The sequence below is a fragment of the Pseudophryne corroboree genome, unplaced genomic scaffold, assembly GCF_028390025.1.
Source record: "Pseudophryne corroboree isolate aPseCor3 unplaced genomic scaffold, aPseCor3.hap2 scaffold_880, whole genome shotgun sequence".
NCBI classification, from domain to species: domain Eukaryota; kingdom Metazoa; phylum Chordata; class Amphibia; order Anura; family Myobatrachidae; genus Pseudophryne; species Pseudophryne corroboree.
Genome location: NW_026970459.1, coordinates 42364 through 62081, shown reverse-complemented (window position 1 = coordinate 62081; position 19718 = coordinate 42364). Strand labels below are relative to the sequence as shown.

Here is a 19718-nt window from a genome sequence, read left to right as displayed (position 1 = left end):
CGCACTGTACTGTGTCTGCTGCTAATATATAGACTGGTTGATAAAGAGATAGTATACTCGTAACTAGTATGTATGTATAAAGAAAGAAAAAAAAACCACGGTTAGGTGGTATATACAATTATGGACGGGCTGCCGAGTGCCGACACAGAGGTAGCCACAGCCGTGAACTACCGCACTGTACTGTGTCTGCTGCTAATATATAGACTGGTTGATAAAGAGATAGTATACTCGTAACTAGTATGTATGTATAAAGAAAGAAAAAAAAACCACGGTTAGGTGGTATATACAATTATGGACGGGCTGCCGAGTGCCGACACAGAGGTAGCCACAGCCGTGAACTACCGCACTGTACTGTGTCTGCTGCTAATATAGACTGGTTGATAAAGAGATAGTATACTCGTAACTAGTATGTATGTATAAAGAAAGAAAAAAAAACCACGGTTAGGTGGTATATACAATTATGGACGGGCTGCCGAGTGCCGACACAGAGGTAGCCACAGCCGTGAACTGCCGCACTGTACTGTGTCTGCTGCTAATATAGACTGGTTGATAAAGAGATAGTATACTCGTAACTAGTATGACTATAAAGAAAGAAAAAAAAACCACGGTTAGGTGGTATATACAATTATGGACGGGCTGCCGAGTGCCGACACAGAGGTAGCCACAGCCGTGAACTACCGCACTGTACTGTGTCTGCTGCTAATATAGACTGGTTGATAAAGAGATAGTATACTACTAATATTATATATACTGGTGGTCAGGTCACTGGTCACTAGTCACACTGGCAGTGGCACTCCTGCAGCAAAAGTGTGCACTGTTTAATTTTAATATAATATTATGTACTCCTGGCTCCTGCTATAACCTATAACTGGCACTGCAGTGCTCCCCAGTCTCCCCCACAATTATAAGCTGTGTGAGCTGAGCACAGTCAGATATATATATATACATTGATGCAGCACACTGGGCTGAGCAGTGCACACAGATATGGTATGTGACTGAGTCACTGTGTGTATCGTTTTTTTCAGGCAGAGAACGGATATATTAAATAAAACAAACAACTGCACTGTCTGGTGGTCACTGTGGTCGTCAGTCACTAAACTCTGCACTCTCTTCTACAGTATCACAGCCTCGGGTCAATCTCTCTCTCTCTCTCTCAACCCTAATCTAAATGGAGAGGACGCCAGCCACGTCCTCTCCCTATCAATCTCAATGCACGTGTGAAAATGGCGGCGACGCGCGGCTCCTTATATAGAATCCGAGTCTCGCGAGAATCCGACAGCGTCATGATGACGTTCGGGCGCGCTCGGGTTAACCGAGCAAGGCGGGAGGATCCGAGTCTGCTCGGACCCGTGAAAAAAACATGAAGTTCGTGCGGGTTCGGATTCAGAGAAACCGAACCCGCTCATCTCTAGTCCTTTCTACACTTTACCACTCTCCACCGGTATTATTATTTCTCCGCTCTCAAGTTCTACATTTCAGTTCATATTTCATCGCTCCCAAGTTCATTTATTATTTAACTGGTTCCAGCCAGTATCCACTACGTGCTAACAACAGTCAGGTTCCAGCCAGTATCCACAGCAGCTGTTTTATCTTCAGCAACCCAGCTTTTCCTGGAACACCAGCTGGCACAATCCTGGGTTATCTCCATTGCTACAGTCGGGCCTGGTAAGGACTTTCCATCTAGAAGATCATAAGAACTATCTCACACTACCAGTGCCCTGTGGCTCCTGCCATCCTGTAGTACCCAGGAACTGTATTTATTCTTTGCTGACTTTTACGTTTTCTTTTACTGCTGCTGTGTTGCGGAGTTGTCATAATAAACATCATTGACTTTTATCCAAGTTGTCGTGGTCACGCCTTCGGGCATTTATTATTTATGTTACTTACATGTCCAGGGGTCTGATACAACCTCCCAGGTTCCGGTACATCTCAGCCCCTACAACTGAGGCTGCCTCCCGTCAGCTCAGGCCCTCAGTTGTGACAGCTTCCCCTTGCTATAAACATGGTTTGTACTCTTTTCCATGTGCTCCCAGATCTTTCAAACAATTAGTGTGGTCAAGAAAGTTCTGTTTGAAAAGAAACAAACATTTACTGTCATTTCTATGCAAATGAGCTTACATTAAAGCACACTCGTTCTATCTTTAAACCGATAAAATAAAACCCCAATAAGATGGGGCATGCAAAAATTGAGATAAAACTCAGTTTTGCTCCTCTCCACGGAAATCTTTAGTAAAAGGCGAAAGATTTGTTCGTTCTGAAGAGAAACCACAGCATGACCAAGATTCTACCTGTCGCCTGAGTGCCATGCCAGCAGTCCTCATTCAGCTCAAAGTGAGCACCAACTTTGAAAGAAAGAAAGCAGATTTCTCACCAGGCTTCCCCTTGCTATAAACATGGTTTGTACTCTTTTCCATGTGCTCCCAGATCTTTCAAGCAATTAGTATAGTCAAGAAAGTTCTGTTTGAAAAGAAACAAACATTTACTGTCATTTCTATGCAAATGAGCTTACATTAAAGCACACTCGTTCTATCTTTAAACTGATAAAAGAAACCCCAATAAGACGGGGCATGCAAAAATTGAGATAAAACTCAGTTTTGCTCCTCTCCACGGAAATCTTTAGTAAAAGGCGAAAGATTTGTTCGTTCTGAAGAGAAACCAGAGCATGACCAAGATTCCACCTGTCGCCTGAGTGCCATGCCAGCAGTCCTCATTCAGCTCAAAGTGAGCACCCAATTTGAAAGAAAGAAAGCAGATTTCTCACCAGGCTTCCCCTTGCTATAAGCATGGTTTGTACTCTTTTCCATGTGCTCCCAGATCTTTCAAGCAATTAGTATGGTCAAGAAAGTTCTGCTTGAAAAGAAACAGGCATTTATTGTCATTGTTATGCAAATAAACTTACATTAAAGCTAACAAGAAAGCACACTCGTTCTGTCTTTAATCCGATAAAAGAAACCCCAATAATATGGGGCATGCAAAAATTGAGATAAAACTCAGTTTTGCTCCTCTCCACGGAAATCTTTAGTAAAAGGCGAAAGATTTGTTCGTTCTGAAGAGAAACCAGAGCATGACCAAGATTCCACCTGTCGCCTGAGTGCCGTGCCAGCAGTCCTCATTCAGATCAAAGTGAGCGCCCAATTTGAAAGAAAGCAGATTTCTCACCTGTCTTCTCCTTGCTATAAGCATGGTTTGTACTGTATTCCATGTGCTCCCAGATCTTTCAAGCAAGTAGCATGGTCAAGAAAGTTCTGTTTGAAAAGAAACAAACATTTACTGTCATTTCTATGCAAATGAGCTTACATTAAAGCACACTCATTCTATCTTTAAACCGATAAAAGAAACCCCAAAAAGGTGGGTTCATCCTTGGCAGCTGGTCGGGGAGTCTCGGCATTGCAACTTTGCCGAGCAGCTATTTAGTAAACACTTTTGCTAAGTTTTACAAGTTTGATACCTTGGCTGATGATAACCTTAAGTTGGGTCATTCGGTGCTGCAGAGTCGTACGCACTCTCCCACCCGTTCAAGAGCTTTGGTATAACCCCATGGTTCTTAATGTGACCCCAGCATCCTCTAGGTCGTATGAGAAAATAGGATTTTAATACCTACCGGTAAATCCTTTTCTCTTAGTCTGTAGAGGATGCTGGGCACCCGTCCCAGTCCATACTGTGTCTGCAGTTATTACTTGTGGTTATACACATGTTGTGTTATGGTTCTGGTCAGCTTTTTGCTGCAATTGTTCATGCCGTTGGCTTGTGTTCTGTTGAATGCCACTTTCTGCGGCATGCTTAAGGTGTGAGCTGGTAAGATGCTCACCTTAGTTTAACAATAAATCCTTTCCTCGAAATGTCCGTCTCCCTGGGCACAGTTCCTATAACTGGAGTCTGGAGGAGGGGCATAGAGGGAGGAGCCAGTTCACACCCTTTGAAAGTCTTAAAGTGCCCATGTCTCTTGCGGATCCCGTCTATACCCCATGGTTCTTAATGTGACCCCAGCATCCTCTACGGACTAAGAGAAAAGAATGCCCTTGCGCACTATCCTGACTTCTCCTCCCGTCTGCTTACTTTGTGCCTTCCAACGCACAATGCGAACTACAGGTGGTGCTGCAGGGCCCACACCCTTTTACTTGCCTTACAGAACAGCTCTGGAGCTGTTACAGTGCCCAGCTGCTGCAAGAAATCAGCTTGAATGCTTCAGGGGATGGGGCATGGCCAACATGAGCCCCACACCAAAGGAGGGTGGGGGTGTTTAATGTGAACTAGGGGTCATCCAAGCACTGCAAAAGGCCGCCATGCCCTGCATGCCCCTTTTCTCTTTTCATATGCAGATGAGGGTTCCAGTCAACTTTGGCCCACTGCTTGGATAACATCACCGTATGCAAATCCGTCTGCTGCAGACCTTCCCCCAGGAATGCTTGTACTAGTTGTTGCATATGGTGCTTCAGTATTAGGCAGCCTTCCGCCCTCCCATGTTCATCTGAAAAGATGTGGTCTCCCTGCAGTTGTTGTCCCCAGACGAGAGTTCCCTTGTGCTTCCTCAGTTGAATCTCCTTAACTTGACGGGGGAGGGGCTGCCCGAGCAGCCACCCTCCCCAGCCCTATCCCAACTCATCCTTATTTTGCATATGAGATCTCTTGATCATGAAGATTGTTCTCACAGGGTGAGGTTCATCCATTATATTTTAAAATAGGAAGGTACAAATTACATATTTGAATTGCATCTATGTGCTGGATTCAAATGTCCCCCCCCCCCTTCCTTTCTCAATTGTGCCCGTCAGCAGCTATTCTAAGGTTGCTGCCAATGGGTGTGACACATTAATTTCTTCTGTGGGGTACACTGGACTCCACAAGGATTCACATTGGGGTGTAGAGTAGGATCTTGATCTGAGGCACCAACCGGCTCAAAGCTTTTGACTGTTCCCAAGAAGCTCAGTGCATTCTCCTCTATAACCCCGCTTCCATGAACAGGGAGCTCAGTTTGTAGTTGGTGCCTTCAGTAGCAGGCCACTTAACAGGGGCCTGCCTCAAGCAGCCTATTCTTAGCTATTAATTTTGACAAGAAAAGAAGAACTTGTTTTATGAGAATCTACAAGGGCTGCAGCAGGCTAGGTCTAATAGACATCTTTACTGCAGCTTCATCACTCCCAGCGGCGCTGTATACTCCCGTGCCCTGGTTGCTGGGTCACTGCAGCGGAGGCTCCGGTTTCATCCTAAGGTCAGTCACACACACACCACCCTTCCGGATCACGAGGCCGCTGATGAAGGGGAGCGAGGCCGTAGGGGGTGGGCCGTGTGCGCACTGCGGTGGATACTGATTACTGGGCAGCCGCTCCACTAGCCACCAGGTACAGTTAAGGAGCACAGGTCTGGGGGTTTTTCTCCTATATTAACCCAATTTTGTACTGCCCGCAGCGCATTGTGATAGGTAATAGGGCCTGATTCAGGTTGGATTGCAATCACAATAAGCGATCCAACTGCAAAAATTGCTAAGAGCATACGCATGTGCCTGCATTTTCTGCGGCACCCCGCAGAGAATGTGATCGCCTCTGCCTGTCAATCGGGGCGGGGAAGGGGGGGAGAGGTGGGTCAGCAACACTCCATTTCCAAGTCAGAGATGGAGCGGTGCGGGGGCAAGGCTTCAAAATGGGGTCTGCAACAGAGGAGACACAGGAGGCATGGTCACAGCGGCTGTATGACATCACATTCAGCCGCTGTGATCACAAAAATGGTGGCGGCTTCCTGCGCGCACATACAGTCTGCCCCAGCAGGAGCCTACACCATTTTTTATGATCACGCTGAACTGCAGTGCGACTGCAATTACAGCATGGTCAAGAAGGGAGGCGTCATGCTGGGTGGCCTTGCCCTGTCACTGTGCAGGAGCCAGCACCGCTCACACACTAGTCCCCGGGTGCAGCCCCCAACCCCCGGGACACCCGGAGCAACAAAATGTAGATTCAGGCCACCAGGCCACGCCCCTACCTATGAAACCATGCCTCCTTTTTACCATTGCGCTGCTTATCTGCGCGCACTGCATTACAATCTCCCTCGCCACCTCTCTGGGTGTCACCAGTGATAGTGACACCTCTGCCATGCTTGTAGCAGCTGGTCCTAAGATCTACGCCTCAAACCCTGAGTGTTTGCCCTTGTGACTTGTTGATCATCATAGCGAAGCATATGCTTACAGAAAACTGCAGGGGCTTAGATTGAAAATAAAAAAATTGATGGGTATAAGGTAGAGAGGAGCGGGTTCGGTTCTCCGAGAACCGAATTCCCCACAAACTCCACGTGGTTTACACTGGTCCAAGGCAGGCTCGGTTGTTCCCGCCTGACTCGGAAAACCTGAACAAGGGAAAATGTCATCATCCCGCTGTCGGATTCTCGCGAGATTCGGATTCCATATAAAGAGCTGCGCGTTGCTGCCATTTTTACTCGTGCATTGAAGAGAGAGCGGAGAGGACGTGGCTATGTTCTCTCAGTGGAAATCTCAATATCAGTGCTCAGTATCAGTGGTTACTTATTGCTGCTCAGTAATACTAGTAGTGTGTCTCTCCTGCTCAGTGTCAGTTCTCAGTAGTATCCTCATCAGTGCTCAGTATCACTGCTCATTGTCTTGTGCTGCATTGTGGTGCTCAGCATACTACAGTACATTACTAATAGTCCAGTGCTGCATCTTGCTGCTCAGTGTCAGTTCTAGTATCCTCATCAGTGCTCACTATCACTGCTCATTACATTGTGGTGTTCTGTATACTACAGTAACATAGTAATATAGTAACATAGTTTTTGAGGTTGAATAGAGGCAAATTGCCCATCGTGTTCAACCTGTTTTAAGTTGTGATGATTCTACATACTTGCTGAATAATGTTTTATGACTAGTTAGCTACTATAACTCATGTTACCCCCGGATTAACCATGTTGATATTTTAAGTATTATAACCTTGGATAGCTTTTTCATTCAGAAATGTATCCATTCCTTTTTTAAATCCAATTACAGAGTCCGCCATTACCACCTTCCCTGGCAGGGAATTCCACATCCTGATTGCCCTAACAGTGAAGAATCCTTTCCTCCATTGCGTTCTGAACTTTCCTCCAGTCGCAGCGAGTGACCACGTGTTCTTTTAATAAATAATTCCTCTGATAACTCTTTGTTATGTATCTTTACATATTTGAAGATATTAATAATATCTCCTCTTAGGCACCTCTTTTCTAGTGTATAAATATTCAGCCTAGTAAGTCTTTCCTTATAGTCAAGTACTTTTAGGCCTTTAATCAATTTAGTCTTCAGGATCTCTTACACTTCCATGAGCAGCAGAGTAGTGCAATGGAAGCATGCTGGGCCCATACCCCAGAGGTCGATTGATCGAAACTATCCTCTGCTATGTGCATTTTTTTTTTTATAATTAAAGTAATCAAAAACTGGGATTGATATTTTGGCTCTTTTATTTTTACTTAAAGTACAATAACTTTTATCATTTTAATTTGTTTTAATAGTATATTGACAGCATTGTTTTCTTTAAAAAATCCACTTAATTTTCTTTACCCTATTACTGAAATGGTAATTGACAAAAACAAACTACATTGTCACCAGAAGAGCAATGCAAAATGTACAAGTGATATATGAAAATCATCTTCCATCTTGAATTTCAATGATGCATTGGGACAACAATTTGTGAGAAACATCTTCACCCATAAAGAAAGATTTTCTTAATTCCTTACCTGTGTGCTGATTAGATATCACCTTGTTTTCACATTAAACAGACTTCCCCATGAGGAAGCAGCAATGATGCAGTGACGTTTCCTGGTGTCAACCTGTATTATTTCAGTAGACATTGAAATGAGGATGCATCTTTGATGCCTTTCCAATGAAGCAAGTTTAATTCAGTAATAGGTGAAAAACCATTCCTACAAAGGTGTTAATCAGAGACTTGGCTTTGTGGACACTTTTCAGAGAGCAAATTTGTTAGCATAAACATAAAATCAGAAAATGAAGAGCTGTTTAATCACTCAATTGTACTTTTCTGCCAGCATAATTTTTTTTCTCTGCAACCCACTGCTAAATTGTGCTTCCTAGCTGTTTTTTTATAAAATCACTTAATCAAATCTAACTCTGATTACATCAGAGAAGGCCAGGTACCCTACACCATAAGGGGGTTTTTTGAAATTTTGACTTGTCTACTTAAAGATCACCAAAATCTGATTACAAGGTCAATTACATCCCTGGGTGGGATTGAACCACCAACCTTTTGGTTAATAGCCAAACATGCTAACCGATTGCGCCACAGAGACACCTTGCAAAAGTCAATACTGACAAAGGCTAATAAGCATTCATCTAGAACGTTTCCTAGAAAAACTTTAAAAAGTCAATAATCTGGAGAATTTTTGTAAGAAACACATTGGTACTTTCCCATGATGAGTGAGTGCTTCAGGATTTCTTGCACTTACATGGGCTATTAACCAAAAGGTTGGTGGTTCAATCCCACCCAGGGATGTAATTGACCTTGTCAACAGATTTTGGTGATCTTTAAGAAGACAAGTCAAAATTTCATACCCCCTCTTATGGTGTAGGGTACCTGGCCTTCTCTGACGTAATCAGAGTTAGATTTAATTAAGTGATTTTATAAAAAACAGCTAGGAAGCACAATTTAGCAGTGGGTTGCAGAGAAAAAAATAACATTTTAAACCTACCGGTAATTTTTTTTTCTCGTAGTCCGTAGAGGATGATGGGGACTCCGTAAGGACCATGGGGGATAGACGGGCTCCGCAGCAGACATGGGCACTTTAAAAAAGACTTTTGATCTGGGTGTGCACTGGCTCCTCCCTCTATGCCCCTCCTCCATACCTCAGTTAGAGAAACTGTGCCCAGAGGAGACGGACAGTACGAGGAAAGGATTTTTGTTAATCCAAGGTCAAGATTCATACCAGCCACACCAATCACACCGTATAACTTGTGATATACTACCCAGTTAACAGTATGAAAACAACATAGCATCAGTCCAAGACCGATGAAAACTAACATATAACCCTTATGTAAGCAATAACTATATACAAGTCTTGCAGAAGTAGACCGCACTTGGGACGGGCACCCAGCATCCTCTACGGACTACGAGAAAAAGATTTACCGGTAGGTTTAAAATCTTATTTTCTCTTACGTCCTAGAGGATGCTGGGGACTCCGTAAGGACCATGGGGATTATACCAAAGCTCCCAAACGGGCAGGAGAGTGCGGATGACTCTGCAGCACTGATTGAGCAAACAGGAGGTCCTCCTCAGCCAGGGTATCAAACTTATAGAACTTTGCAAAGGTGTTTGAACCAACTTTGACCCACTGCATGGATGACATCACCATATGCAAATCCATCTGCGGCAGGCCTTCCCCCAGGAATGCTTGAACTAGTTGTTGCATTTGGTTTGTTGTTTGGGGGTGCTTCAGTATTAGGCAGCCTTCTGCCCTCCCATGTTCATCTGAAAATATGTGTTCTCCCTGCAGTAGTGGCCGACACAAACACCGGGCCCATCTAGGAGTGGCACTGCAGTGTCACGCAGGATGTCCCTTCCAAAAAACCCTCCCCAAACAGCACATGACGCAAAGAAAAAAAGAGGCGCAATGAGGTAGCTGTGTGAGTAAGATAAGCGACCCTAGTGGCCGACACAAACACCGGGCCCATCTAGGAGTGTCACTGCAGTGTCACGCAGGATGTCCCTTCCAAAAAACCCTCCCCAAACAGCACATGACGCAAAGAAAAAAAGAGGCGCAATGAGGTAGCTGTGTGAGTAAGATAAGCGACCCTAGTGGCCGACACAAACACCGGGCCCATCTAGGAGTGGCACTGCAGTGTCACGCAGGATGTCCCTTCCAAAAAACCCTCCCCAAACAGCACATGACGCAAAAAAAAAGAAAAGAAAAAAGAGGTGCAAGATGGAATTGTCCTTGGGCCCTCCCACCCACCCTTATGTTGTATAAACAGGACATGCACACTTTAACCAACCCATCATTTCAGTGACAGGGTCTGCCACACGACTGTGACTGATATGACGGGTTGGTTTGGACCCCCACCAAAAAAGAAGCAATTAATCTCTCCTTGCACAAACTGGCTCTACAGAGGCAAGATGTCCACCTCATCATCATCCTCCGATATATCACCGTGTACATCCCCCTCCTCACAGATTATCAATTCGTCCCCACTGGAATCCACCATCTCAGCTCCCTGTGTACTTTGTGGAGGCAATTGCTGCTGGTCAATGTCTCCACGGAGGAATTGATTATAATTCATTTTAATGAACATCATCTTCTCCACATTTTCTGGATGTAACCTCGTACGCCGATTGCTGACAAGGTGAGCGGCGGCACTAAACACTCTTTCGGAGTACACACTTGTGGGAGGGCAACTTAGGTAGAATAAAGCCAGTTTGTGCAAGGGCCTCCAAATTGCCTCTTTTTCCTGCCAGTATAAGTACGGACTGTGTGACGTGCCTACTTGGATGCGGTCACTCATATAATCCTCCACCATTCTTTCAATGGGGAGAGAATCATATGCAGTGACAGTAGACGACATGTCCGTAATCGTTGTCAGGTCCTTCAGTCCGGACCAGATGTCAGCATCAGCAGTCGCTCCAGACTGCCCTGCATCACCGCCAGCGGGTGGGCTCGGAATTCTGAGCCTTTTCCTCGCACCCCCAGTTGCGGGAGAATGTGAAGGAGGAGATGTTGTTGACAGGTCGCGTTCCGCTTGACTTGACAATTTACTCACCAGCAGGTGTTTGAACCCCAGCAGACTTGTGTCTGCCGGAAAGAGAGATCCAAGGTAGGCTTTAAATCTAGGATCGAGCACGGTGGCCAAAATGTAGTGCTCTGATTTCAACAGATTGACCACCCGTGAATCCTTGCTAAGCGAATTAAGGGCTCCATCCACAAGTCCCACATGCCTAGCGGAATCGCTCCGTGTTAGCTCCTCCTTCAATGTCTCCAGCTTCTTCTGCAAAAGCCTGATGAGGGGAATGACCTGACTCAGGCTGGCAGTGTCTGAACTGACTTCACGTGTGGCAAGTTCAAAGGGCATCAGAACCTTGCACAACGTTGAAATCATTCTCCACTGCGCTTGAGACAGGTGCATCCCACCTCCTATATCGTGCTCAATTGTATAGGCTTGAATGGCCTTTTGCTGCTCCTCCAACCTCTGAAGCATATACAGGGTTGAATTCCACCTCGTTACCACTTCTTGCTTCAGATGATGGCAGGGCAGGTTCAGTAGTTTTTGGTGGTGCTCCAGTTTTCTGTACGTGGTGCCTGTACGCCGAAAGTGTCCCGCAATTCTTCTGGCCACCGACAGCATCTCTTGCACGCCCCTGTCGTTTTTTTAAAAATTCTGCACCACCAAATTCAAGGTATGTGCAAAACATGGGACGTGCTGGAATTGGCCCAGATTTAATGCACACACAATATTGCTGGCGTTGTCCGATGCCACAAATCCACAGGAGAGTCCAATTGGGGTAAGCCATTCCGCGATGATCTTCCTCAGTTGCCGTAAGAGGTTTTCAGCTGTGTGCGTATTCTGGAAACCGGTGATACAAAGCGTAGCCTGCCTAGGAAAGAGTTGGCGTTTGCGAGATGCTGCTACTGGTGCCGCCGCTGCTGTTCTTGCGGCGGGAGTCCATACATCTACCCAGTGGGCTGTCACAGTCATATAGTCCTGACCCTGCCCTGCTCCACTTGTCCACATGTCCGTGGTTAAGTGGACATTGGGTACAACTGCATTTTTTAGGACACTGGTGAGTCTTTTTCTGACGTCCGTGTACATTCTCGGTATCGCCTGCCTAGAGAAGTGGAACCTAGATGGTATTTGGTAACGGGGGCACACTACCTCAAGAAATTGTCTAGTTCCCTGTGAACTAACGGCGGATACCGGACGCACGTCTAACACCAACATAGTTGTCAAGGCCTCAGTTATCCGCTTTGCAACAGGATGACTGCTGTGATATTTCATCTTCCTCGCAAAGGACTGTTGGACAGTCAATTGCTTGGTGGAAGTAGTAAAAGTGTGCTTACGACTTCCCTTCTGGGATGACCATCGACTCCCAGCAGCAACAACAGCAGCGCCAGCAGCAGTAGGCGTTACACGCAAGGATGCATCGGAGGAATCCCAGGCAGGAGAGGACTCGTCAGAATTGCCAGTGACATTGCCTGCAGGACTATTGGCATTCCTGGGGAAGGAGGAAATTGACACTGAGGGAGTTGGTGGGGTGGTTTGCGTGAGCTTGGTTACAAGAGGAAGGGATTTACTGGTCAGTGGACTGCTTCCGCTGTCACCCAAAGTTTTTGAACTTGTCACTGACTTATTATGAATGCGCTGCAGGTGACGTATAAGGGAGGATGTTCCGAGGTGGTTAACGTCCTTACCCCTACTTATTACAGCTTGACAAAGGGAACACACGGCTTGACACCTGTTGTCCGCATTTCTGGTGAAATACTTCCACACCGAAGAGCTGATTTTTTTGGTATTTTCACCAGGCATGTCAACGGCCATATTCCTACCACGGACAACAGGTGTCTCCCCGGGTGCCTGACTTAAACAAACCACCTCACCATCAGAATCCTCCTGGTCAATTTCCTCCCCAGCGCCAGCAACACCCATATCCTCCTCATCCTGGTGTACTTCAACACTGACATCTTCAATCTGACTATCAGGAACTGGACTGCGGGTGCTCCTTCCATCACTTGCAGGGGGCGTGCAAATGGTGGAAGGCGCATGCTCTTCACGTCCAGTGTTGGGAAGGTCAGGCATCGCAACCGACACAATTGGAGTCGGACTCTCCTTGTGGATTTGGGATTTCGAAGAACGCACAGTTCTTTGCGGTGCTACTGCTTTTGCCAGCTTTAGTCTTTTCATTTTTCTAGCGAGAGGCTGAGTGCTTCCATCCTCATGTGAAGCTGAACCACTAGCCATGAACATAGGCCAGGGCCTCAGCCGTTCCTTGCCACTCCGTGTGGTAAATGGCATATTGGCAAGTTTACGCTTCTCCTCCGACAATTTTATTTTAGGTTTTGGAGTCCTTTTTTTACTGATATTTGGTGTTTTGGATTTGACATGCTCTGTACTATGACATTGGGCATCGGCCTTGGCAGACGACGTTGCTGGCATTTCATCGTCTCGGCCATGACTAGTGGCAGCAGCTTCAGCACGAGGTGGAAGTGGATCTTGATCTTTCCCTAATTTTGGAACCTCAACATTTTTGTTCTCCATATTTTAATAGGCACAACTAAAAGGCACCTCAGGTAAACAATGGAGATGGATGGATTGGATACTAGTATACAATTATGGACGGGCTGCCGAGTGCCGACACAGAGGTAGCCACAGCCGTGAACTACCGCACTGTACTGTGTCTGCTGCTAATATATAGACTGGTTGATAAAGAGATAGTATACTCGTAACTAGTATGTATGTATAAAGAAAGAAAAAAAAACCACGGTTAGGTGGTATATACAATTATGGACGGGCTGCCGAGTGCCGACACAGAGGTAGCCACAGCCGTGAACTACCGCACTGTACTGTGTCTGCTGCTAATATATAGACTGGTTGATAAAGAGATAGTATACTCGTAACTAGTATGTATGTATAAAGAAAGAAAAAAAAACCACGGTTAGGTGGTATATACAATTATGGACGGGCTGCCGAGTGCCGACACAGAGGTAGCCACAGCCGTGAACTACCGCACTGTACTGTGTCTGCTGCTAATATATAGACTGGTTGATAAAGAGATAGTATACTCGTAACTAGTATGTATGTATAAAGAAAGAAAAAAAACCCACGGTTAGGTGGTATATACAATTATGGACGGGCTGCCGAGTGCCGACACAGAGGTAGCCACAGCCGTGAACTACCGCACTGTACTGTGTCTGCTGCTAATATAGACTGGTTGATAAAGAGATAGTATACTCGTAACTAGTATGACTATAAAGAAAGAAAAAAAAACCACGGTTAGGTGGTATATACAATTATGGACGGGCTGCCGAGTGCCGACACAGAGGTAGCCACAGCCGTGAACTACCGCACTGTACTGTGTCTGCTGCTAATATATAGACTGGTTGATAAAGAGATAGTATACTCGTAACTAGTATGTATGTATAAAGAAAGAAAAAAAAACCACGGTTAGGTGGTATATACAATTATGGACGGGCTGCCGAGTGCCGACACAGAGGTAGCCACAGCCGTGAACTACCGCACTGTACTGTGTCTGCTGCTAATATATAGACTGGTTGATAAAGAGATAGTATACTCATAACTAGTATGTATGTATAAAGAAAGAAAAAAAAACCACGGTTAGGTGGTATATACAATTATGGACGGGCTGCCGAGTGCCGACACAGAGGTAGCCACAGCCGTGAACTACCGCACTGTACTGTGTCTGCTGCTAATATATAGACTGGTTGATAAAGAGATAGTATACTCGTAACTAGTATGTATGTATAAAGAAAGAAAAAAAAACCACGGTTAGGTGGTATATACAATTATGGACGGGCTGCCGAGTGCCGACACAGAGGTAGCCACAGCCGTGAACTACCGCACTGTACTGTGTCTGCTGCTAATATAGACTGGTTGATAAAGAGATAGTATACTCGTAACTAGTATGTATGTATAAAGAAAGAAAAAAAAACCACGGTTAGGTGGTATATACAATTATGGACGGGCTGCCGAGTGCCGACACAGAGGTAGCCACAGCCGTGAACTACCGCACTGTACTGTGTCTGCTGCTAATATATAGACTGGTTGATAAAGAGATAGTATACTCGTAACTAGTATGTATGTATAAAGAAAGAAAAAAAAACCACGGTTAGGTGGTATATACAATTATGGACGGGCTGCCGAGTGCCGACACAGAGGTAGCCACAGCCGTGAACTACCGCACTGTACTGTGTCTGCTGCTAATATATAGACTGGTTGATAAAGGGATAGTATACTCGTAACTAGTATGTATGTATAAAGAAAGAAAAAAAAACCACGGTTAGGTGGTATATACAATTATGGACGGGCTGCCGAGTGCCGACACAGAGGTAGCCACAGCCGTGAACTACCGCACTGTACTGTGTCTGCTGCTAATATAGACTGGTTGATAAAGAGATAGTATACTCGTAACTAGTATGTATGTATAAAGAAAGAAAAAAAAACCACGGTTAGGTGGTATATACAATTATGGACGGGCTGCCGAGTGCCGACACAGAGGTAGCCACAGCCGTGAACTGCCGCACTGTACTGTGTCTGCTGCTAATATAGACTGGTTGATAAAGAGATAGTATACTCGTAACTAGTATGACTATAAAGAAAGAAAAAAAAACCACGGTTAGGTGGTATATACAATTATGGACGGGCTGCCGAGTGCCGACACAGAGGTAGCCACAGCCGTGAACTACCGCACTGTACTGTGTCTGCTGCTAATATAGACTGGTTGATAAAGAGATAGTATACTACTAATATTATATATACTGGTGGTCAGGTCACTGGTCACTAGTCACACTGGCAGTGGCACTCCTGCAGCAAAAGTGTGCACTGTTTAATTTTAATATAATATTATGTACTCCTGGCTCCTGCTATAACCTATAACTGGCACTGCAGTGCTCCCCAGTCTCCCCCACAATTATAAGCTGTGTGAGCTGAGCACAGTCAGATATATATATATACATTGATGCAGCACACTGGGCTGAGCAGTGCACACAGATATGGTATGTGACTGAGTCACTGTGTGTATCGTTTTTTTCAGGCAGAGAACGGATATATTAAATAAAACAAACAACTGCACTGTCTGGTGGTCACTGTGGTCGTCAGTCACTAAACTCTGCACTCTCTTCTACAGTATCACAGCCTCGGGTCAATCTCTCTCTCTCTCTCTCAACCCTAATCTAAATGGAGAGGACGCCAGCCACGTCCTCTCCCTATCAATCTCAATGCACGTGTGAAAATGGCGGCGACGCGCGGCTCCTTATATAGAATCCGAGTCTCGCGAGAATCCGACAGCGTCATGATGACGTTCGGGCGCGCTCGGGTTAACCGAGCAAGGCGGGAGGATCCGAGTCTGCTCGGACCCGTGAAAAAAACATGAAGTTCGTGCGGGTTCGGATTCAGAGAAACCGAACCCGCTCATCTCTAGTCCTTTCTACACTTTACCACTCTCCACCGGTATTATTATTTCTCCGCTCTCAAGTTCTACATTTCAGTTCATATTTCATCGCTCCCAAGTTCATTTATTATTTAACTGGTTCCAGCCAGTATCCACTACGTGCTAACAACAGTCAGGTTCCAGCCAGTATCCACAGCAGCTGTTTTATCTTCAGCAACCCAGCTTTTCCTGGAACACCAGCTGGCACAATCCTGGGTTATCTCCATTGCTACAGTCGGGCCTGGTAAGGACTTTCCATCTAGAAGATCATAAGAACTATCTCACACTACCAGTGCCCTGTGGCTCCTGCCATCCTGTAGTACCCAGGAACTGTATTTATTCTTTGCTGACTTTTACGTTTTCTTTTACTGCTGCTGTGTTGCGGAGTTGTCATAATAAACATCATTGACTTTTATCCAAGTTGTCGTGGTCACGCCTTCGGGCATTTATTATTTATGTTACTTACATGTCCAGGGGTCTGATACAACCTCCCAGGTTCCGGTACATCTCAGCCCCTACAACTGAGGCTGCCTCCCGTCAGCTCAGGCCCTCAGTTGTGACAGCTTCCCCTTGCTATAAACATGGTTTGTACTCTTTTCCATGTGCTCCCAGATCTTTCAAACAATTAGTGTGGTCAAGAAAGTTCTGTTTGAAAAGAAACAAACATTTACTGTCATTTCTATGCAAATGAGCTTACATTAAAGCACACTCGTTCTATCTTTAAACCGATAAAATAAAACCCCAATAAGATGGGGCATGCAAAAATTGAGATAAAACTCAGTTTTGCTCCTCTCCACGGAAATCTTTAGTAAAAGGCGAAAGATTTGTTCGTTCTGAAGAGAAACCACAGCATGACCAAGATTCTACCTGTCGCCTGAGTGCCATGCCAGCAGTCCTCATTCAGCTCAAAGTGAGCACCAACTTTGAAAGAAAGAAAGCAGATTTCTCACCAGGCTTCCCCTTGCTATAAACATGGTTTGTACTCTTTTCCATGTGCTCCCAGATCTTTCAAGCAATTAGTATAGTCAAGAAAGTTCTGTTTGAAAAGAAACAAACATTTACTGTCATTTCTATGCAAATGAGCTTACATTAAAGCACACTCGTTCTATCTTTAAACTGATAAAAGAAACCCCAATAAGACGGGGCATGCAAAAATTGAGATAAAACTCAGTTTTGCTCCTCTCCACGGAAATCTTTAGTAAAAGGCGAAAGATTTGTTCGTTCTGAAGAGAAACCAGAGCATGACCAAGATTCCACCTGTCGCCTGAGTGCCATGCCAGCAGTCCTCATTCAGCTCAAAGTGAGCACCCAATTTGAAAGAAAGAAAGCAGATTTCTCACCAGGCTTCCCCTTGCTATAAGCATGGTTTGTACTCTTTTCCATGTGCTCCCAGATCTTTCAAGCAATTAGTATGGTCAAGAAAGTTCTGCTTGAAAAGAAACAGGCATTTATTGTCATTGTTATGCAAATAAACTTACATTAAAGCTAACAAGAAAGCACACTCGTTCTGTCTTTAATCCGATAAAAGAAACCCCAATAATATGGGGCATGCAAAAATTGAGATAAAACTCAGTTTTGCTCCTCTCCACGGAAATCTTTAGTAAAAGGCGAAAGATTTGTTCGTTCTGAAGAGAAACCAGAGCATGACCAAGATTCCACCTGTCGCCTGAGTGCCGTGCCAGCAGTCCTCATTCAGATCAAAGTGAGCGCCCAATTTGAAAGAAAGCAGATTTCTCACCTGTCTTCTCCTTGCTATAAGCATGGTTTGTACTGTATTCCATGTGCTCCCAGATCTTTCAAGCAAGTAGCATGGTCAAGAAAGTTCTGTTTGAAAAGAAACAAACATTTACTGTCATTTCTATGCAAATGAGCTTACATTAAAGCACACTCATTCTATCTTTAAACCGATAAAAGAAACCCCAAAAAGATGGGGCATGCAAAAATTGAGATAAAACTCGGTTTTGCTCCTCTCCACGGAAATCTTTAGTAAAAGGCGAAAGATTTGTTCGTTCTGAAGAGAAACCAGAGCATGACCAAGATTTTTATCTGAAAATATGTGTTCTCCCTGCAGTTGTTGTCCCCAGATGAGAGTTCCCTTGTGCTGCCTCAGTTGAATCTCCTTTACTTGACAGGGGGATGCTCGAGCAGCGACCCTCCCCAGCTCTAGCCCAACTCCTACTTACCTGCCAGGTGAGATACTATGATCATGAAGGTGCTTCTCCCAGGGCAAGGCTCACCCATTGCACTCTGGGTGTGCTGCTTCTGCGTTTTCCCCAAATGTGGGAAACTTGACTGCATAATTTGTGTTTCCCCTGGTCGGCTCTCGTATAATTCAGATCTCTTTGTCTCAGGTCTCTCTCCAGCCTAGTTTGCTGTCTGTTTCCACTTCTCTTTTCTTGAGCCGCTCCCTTCTATGCCCTTGCGCACTATCCTGACTTCTCCCGTCTGCTTACTTCGTGCCTTCCAGCGCACAATGCAAACTACAGGTAGTGCTGCAGGGCCCACACCCTTTTACTTGCCTTACAGAGCGTCTCTGGAGCAGTTACAGTGCCCAGCTGCTGCAAGAAATCAGCTTGAATGCTTCAGGGGCTGGGGCATAGCCAACATGAGCCCCACACCGAAGGAGGGTGGAGGTGTGTAATGCGAACTAGGGGTCATCCAAGCGCCGCAAAAGGCCGCCATGCCCTGCACGCCCCTTGTCTCTTTTCATATGCAGACGAGGGTTGAAGCCTTTGCAAAAGAGAGATATCGGCAAGGAAAAACTATATTGTACCTTTGCATTTTTCTCCCAAACGAAAGACACTAGAATGAAAATTTTAAAGCCTCCTGTTAGTGCTTCATCTACACGTTATAGCCCTGAATTTTCCAATGCCTAGCTCTTTGCAAAAGAGAGATATTGGCAAGGAAAAGCTGTATTGTACCTTTGCATTTTTCTCCCAAACGAAGGACACTAGATTGAAAATTTTAAAGCCTCCTATTAGTGCTTCATCTACACGTTATAGCCCTGAATTTTCCAATGCCTATCTCTTTGCAAAAGAGAGATATCGGCAAGGAAAAGCTGTATTGTACCTTTGCATTTTTCTCCCAAACGAAGGACACTAGAATGAAAATTTTAAAGCCTCCTGTTAGTGCTTCATCTACACGTTATAGCCCTGAATTTTCCAATGCCTATCTCTTTGCAAAAGAGAGATATCGGCAAGGAAAAGCTGTATTGTACCTTTGCATTTTTCTCCCAAACGAAAGACACTAGAATGAAAATTTTAAAGCCTCCTGTTAGTGCTTCATCTACACGTTATAGCCCTGCATTTTCCAATGCCTATCTCTTTGCAAAAGAGAGATATCGGCAAGGAAAAGCTGCATTGTACCTTTGCATTTTTCTCCCAAACGAAAGACACTAGAATGAAAATTGTAAAGCCTCCTGTTAGTGCTTCATCTACACGTTATAGCCCTGCATTTTCCAATGCCTAGCTCTTTGCAAAAGAGAGATATTGGCAAGGAAAAGCTGTATTGTACCTTTGCATTTTTCTCCCAAACGAAGGACACTAGATTGAAAATTTTAAAGCCTCCTATTAGTGCTTCATCTAC

At 45.0% G+C, this 19718-nt stretch overlaps 8 non-coding genes across 8 annotated transcripts; 1 reads left to right on the top strand and 7 right to left on the bottom strand.

The window, feature by feature from the left end:
• Nucleotides 1–2158: 2158 nt before the first annotated feature.
• On the bottom strand, nt 2159–2274 carry LOC135043747 (U5 spliceosomal RNA). The gene has a single exon (XR_010236561.1). It is a non-coding gene; the product is annotated as a U5 spliceosomal RNA (small nuclear RNA).
• A 274-nt stretch (nt 2275–2548) lies between these two features.
• Nucleotides 2549–2664, bottom strand: LOC135043806 (U5 spliceosomal RNA). Its single transcript, XR_010236609.1, has one exon. It is a non-coding gene; the product is annotated as a U5 spliceosomal RNA (small nuclear RNA).
• Nucleotides 2665–2950: 286 nt separating this feature from the next.
• LOC135043797 (U5 spliceosomal RNA) lies at nt 2951–3066 on the bottom strand. The gene has a single exon (XR_010236600.1). It is a non-coding gene; the product is annotated as a U5 spliceosomal RNA (small nuclear RNA).
• Nucleotides 3067–16870: 13804 nt separating this feature from the next.
• LOC135043746 (U5 spliceosomal RNA) lies at nt 16871–16986 on the bottom strand. Its single transcript, XR_010236560.1, has one exon. It is a non-coding gene; the product is annotated as a U5 spliceosomal RNA (small nuclear RNA).
• Nucleotides 16987–17260: 274 nt separating this feature from the next.
• LOC135043805 (U5 spliceosomal RNA) lies at nt 17261–17376 on the bottom strand. Its single transcript, XR_010236608.1, has one exon. It is a non-coding gene; the product is annotated as a U5 spliceosomal RNA (small nuclear RNA).
• Nucleotides 17377–17662: 286 nt separating this feature from the next.
• Nucleotides 17663–17778, bottom strand: LOC135043796 (U5 spliceosomal RNA). Its single transcript, XR_010236599.1, has one exon. It is a non-coding gene; the product is annotated as a U5 spliceosomal RNA (small nuclear RNA).
• A 270-nt stretch (nt 17779–18048) lies between these two features.
• Nucleotides 18049–18164, bottom strand: LOC135043800 (U5 spliceosomal RNA). Its single transcript, XR_010236603.1, has one exon. It is a non-coding gene; the product is annotated as a U5 spliceosomal RNA (small nuclear RNA).
• A 144-nt stretch (nt 18165–18308) lies between these two features.
• Nucleotides 18309–18471, top strand: LOC135043788 (U1 spliceosomal RNA). The gene has a single exon (XR_010236596.1). It is a non-coding gene; the product is annotated as a U1 spliceosomal RNA (small nuclear RNA).
• Nucleotides 18472–19718: the final 1247 nt, after the last annotated feature.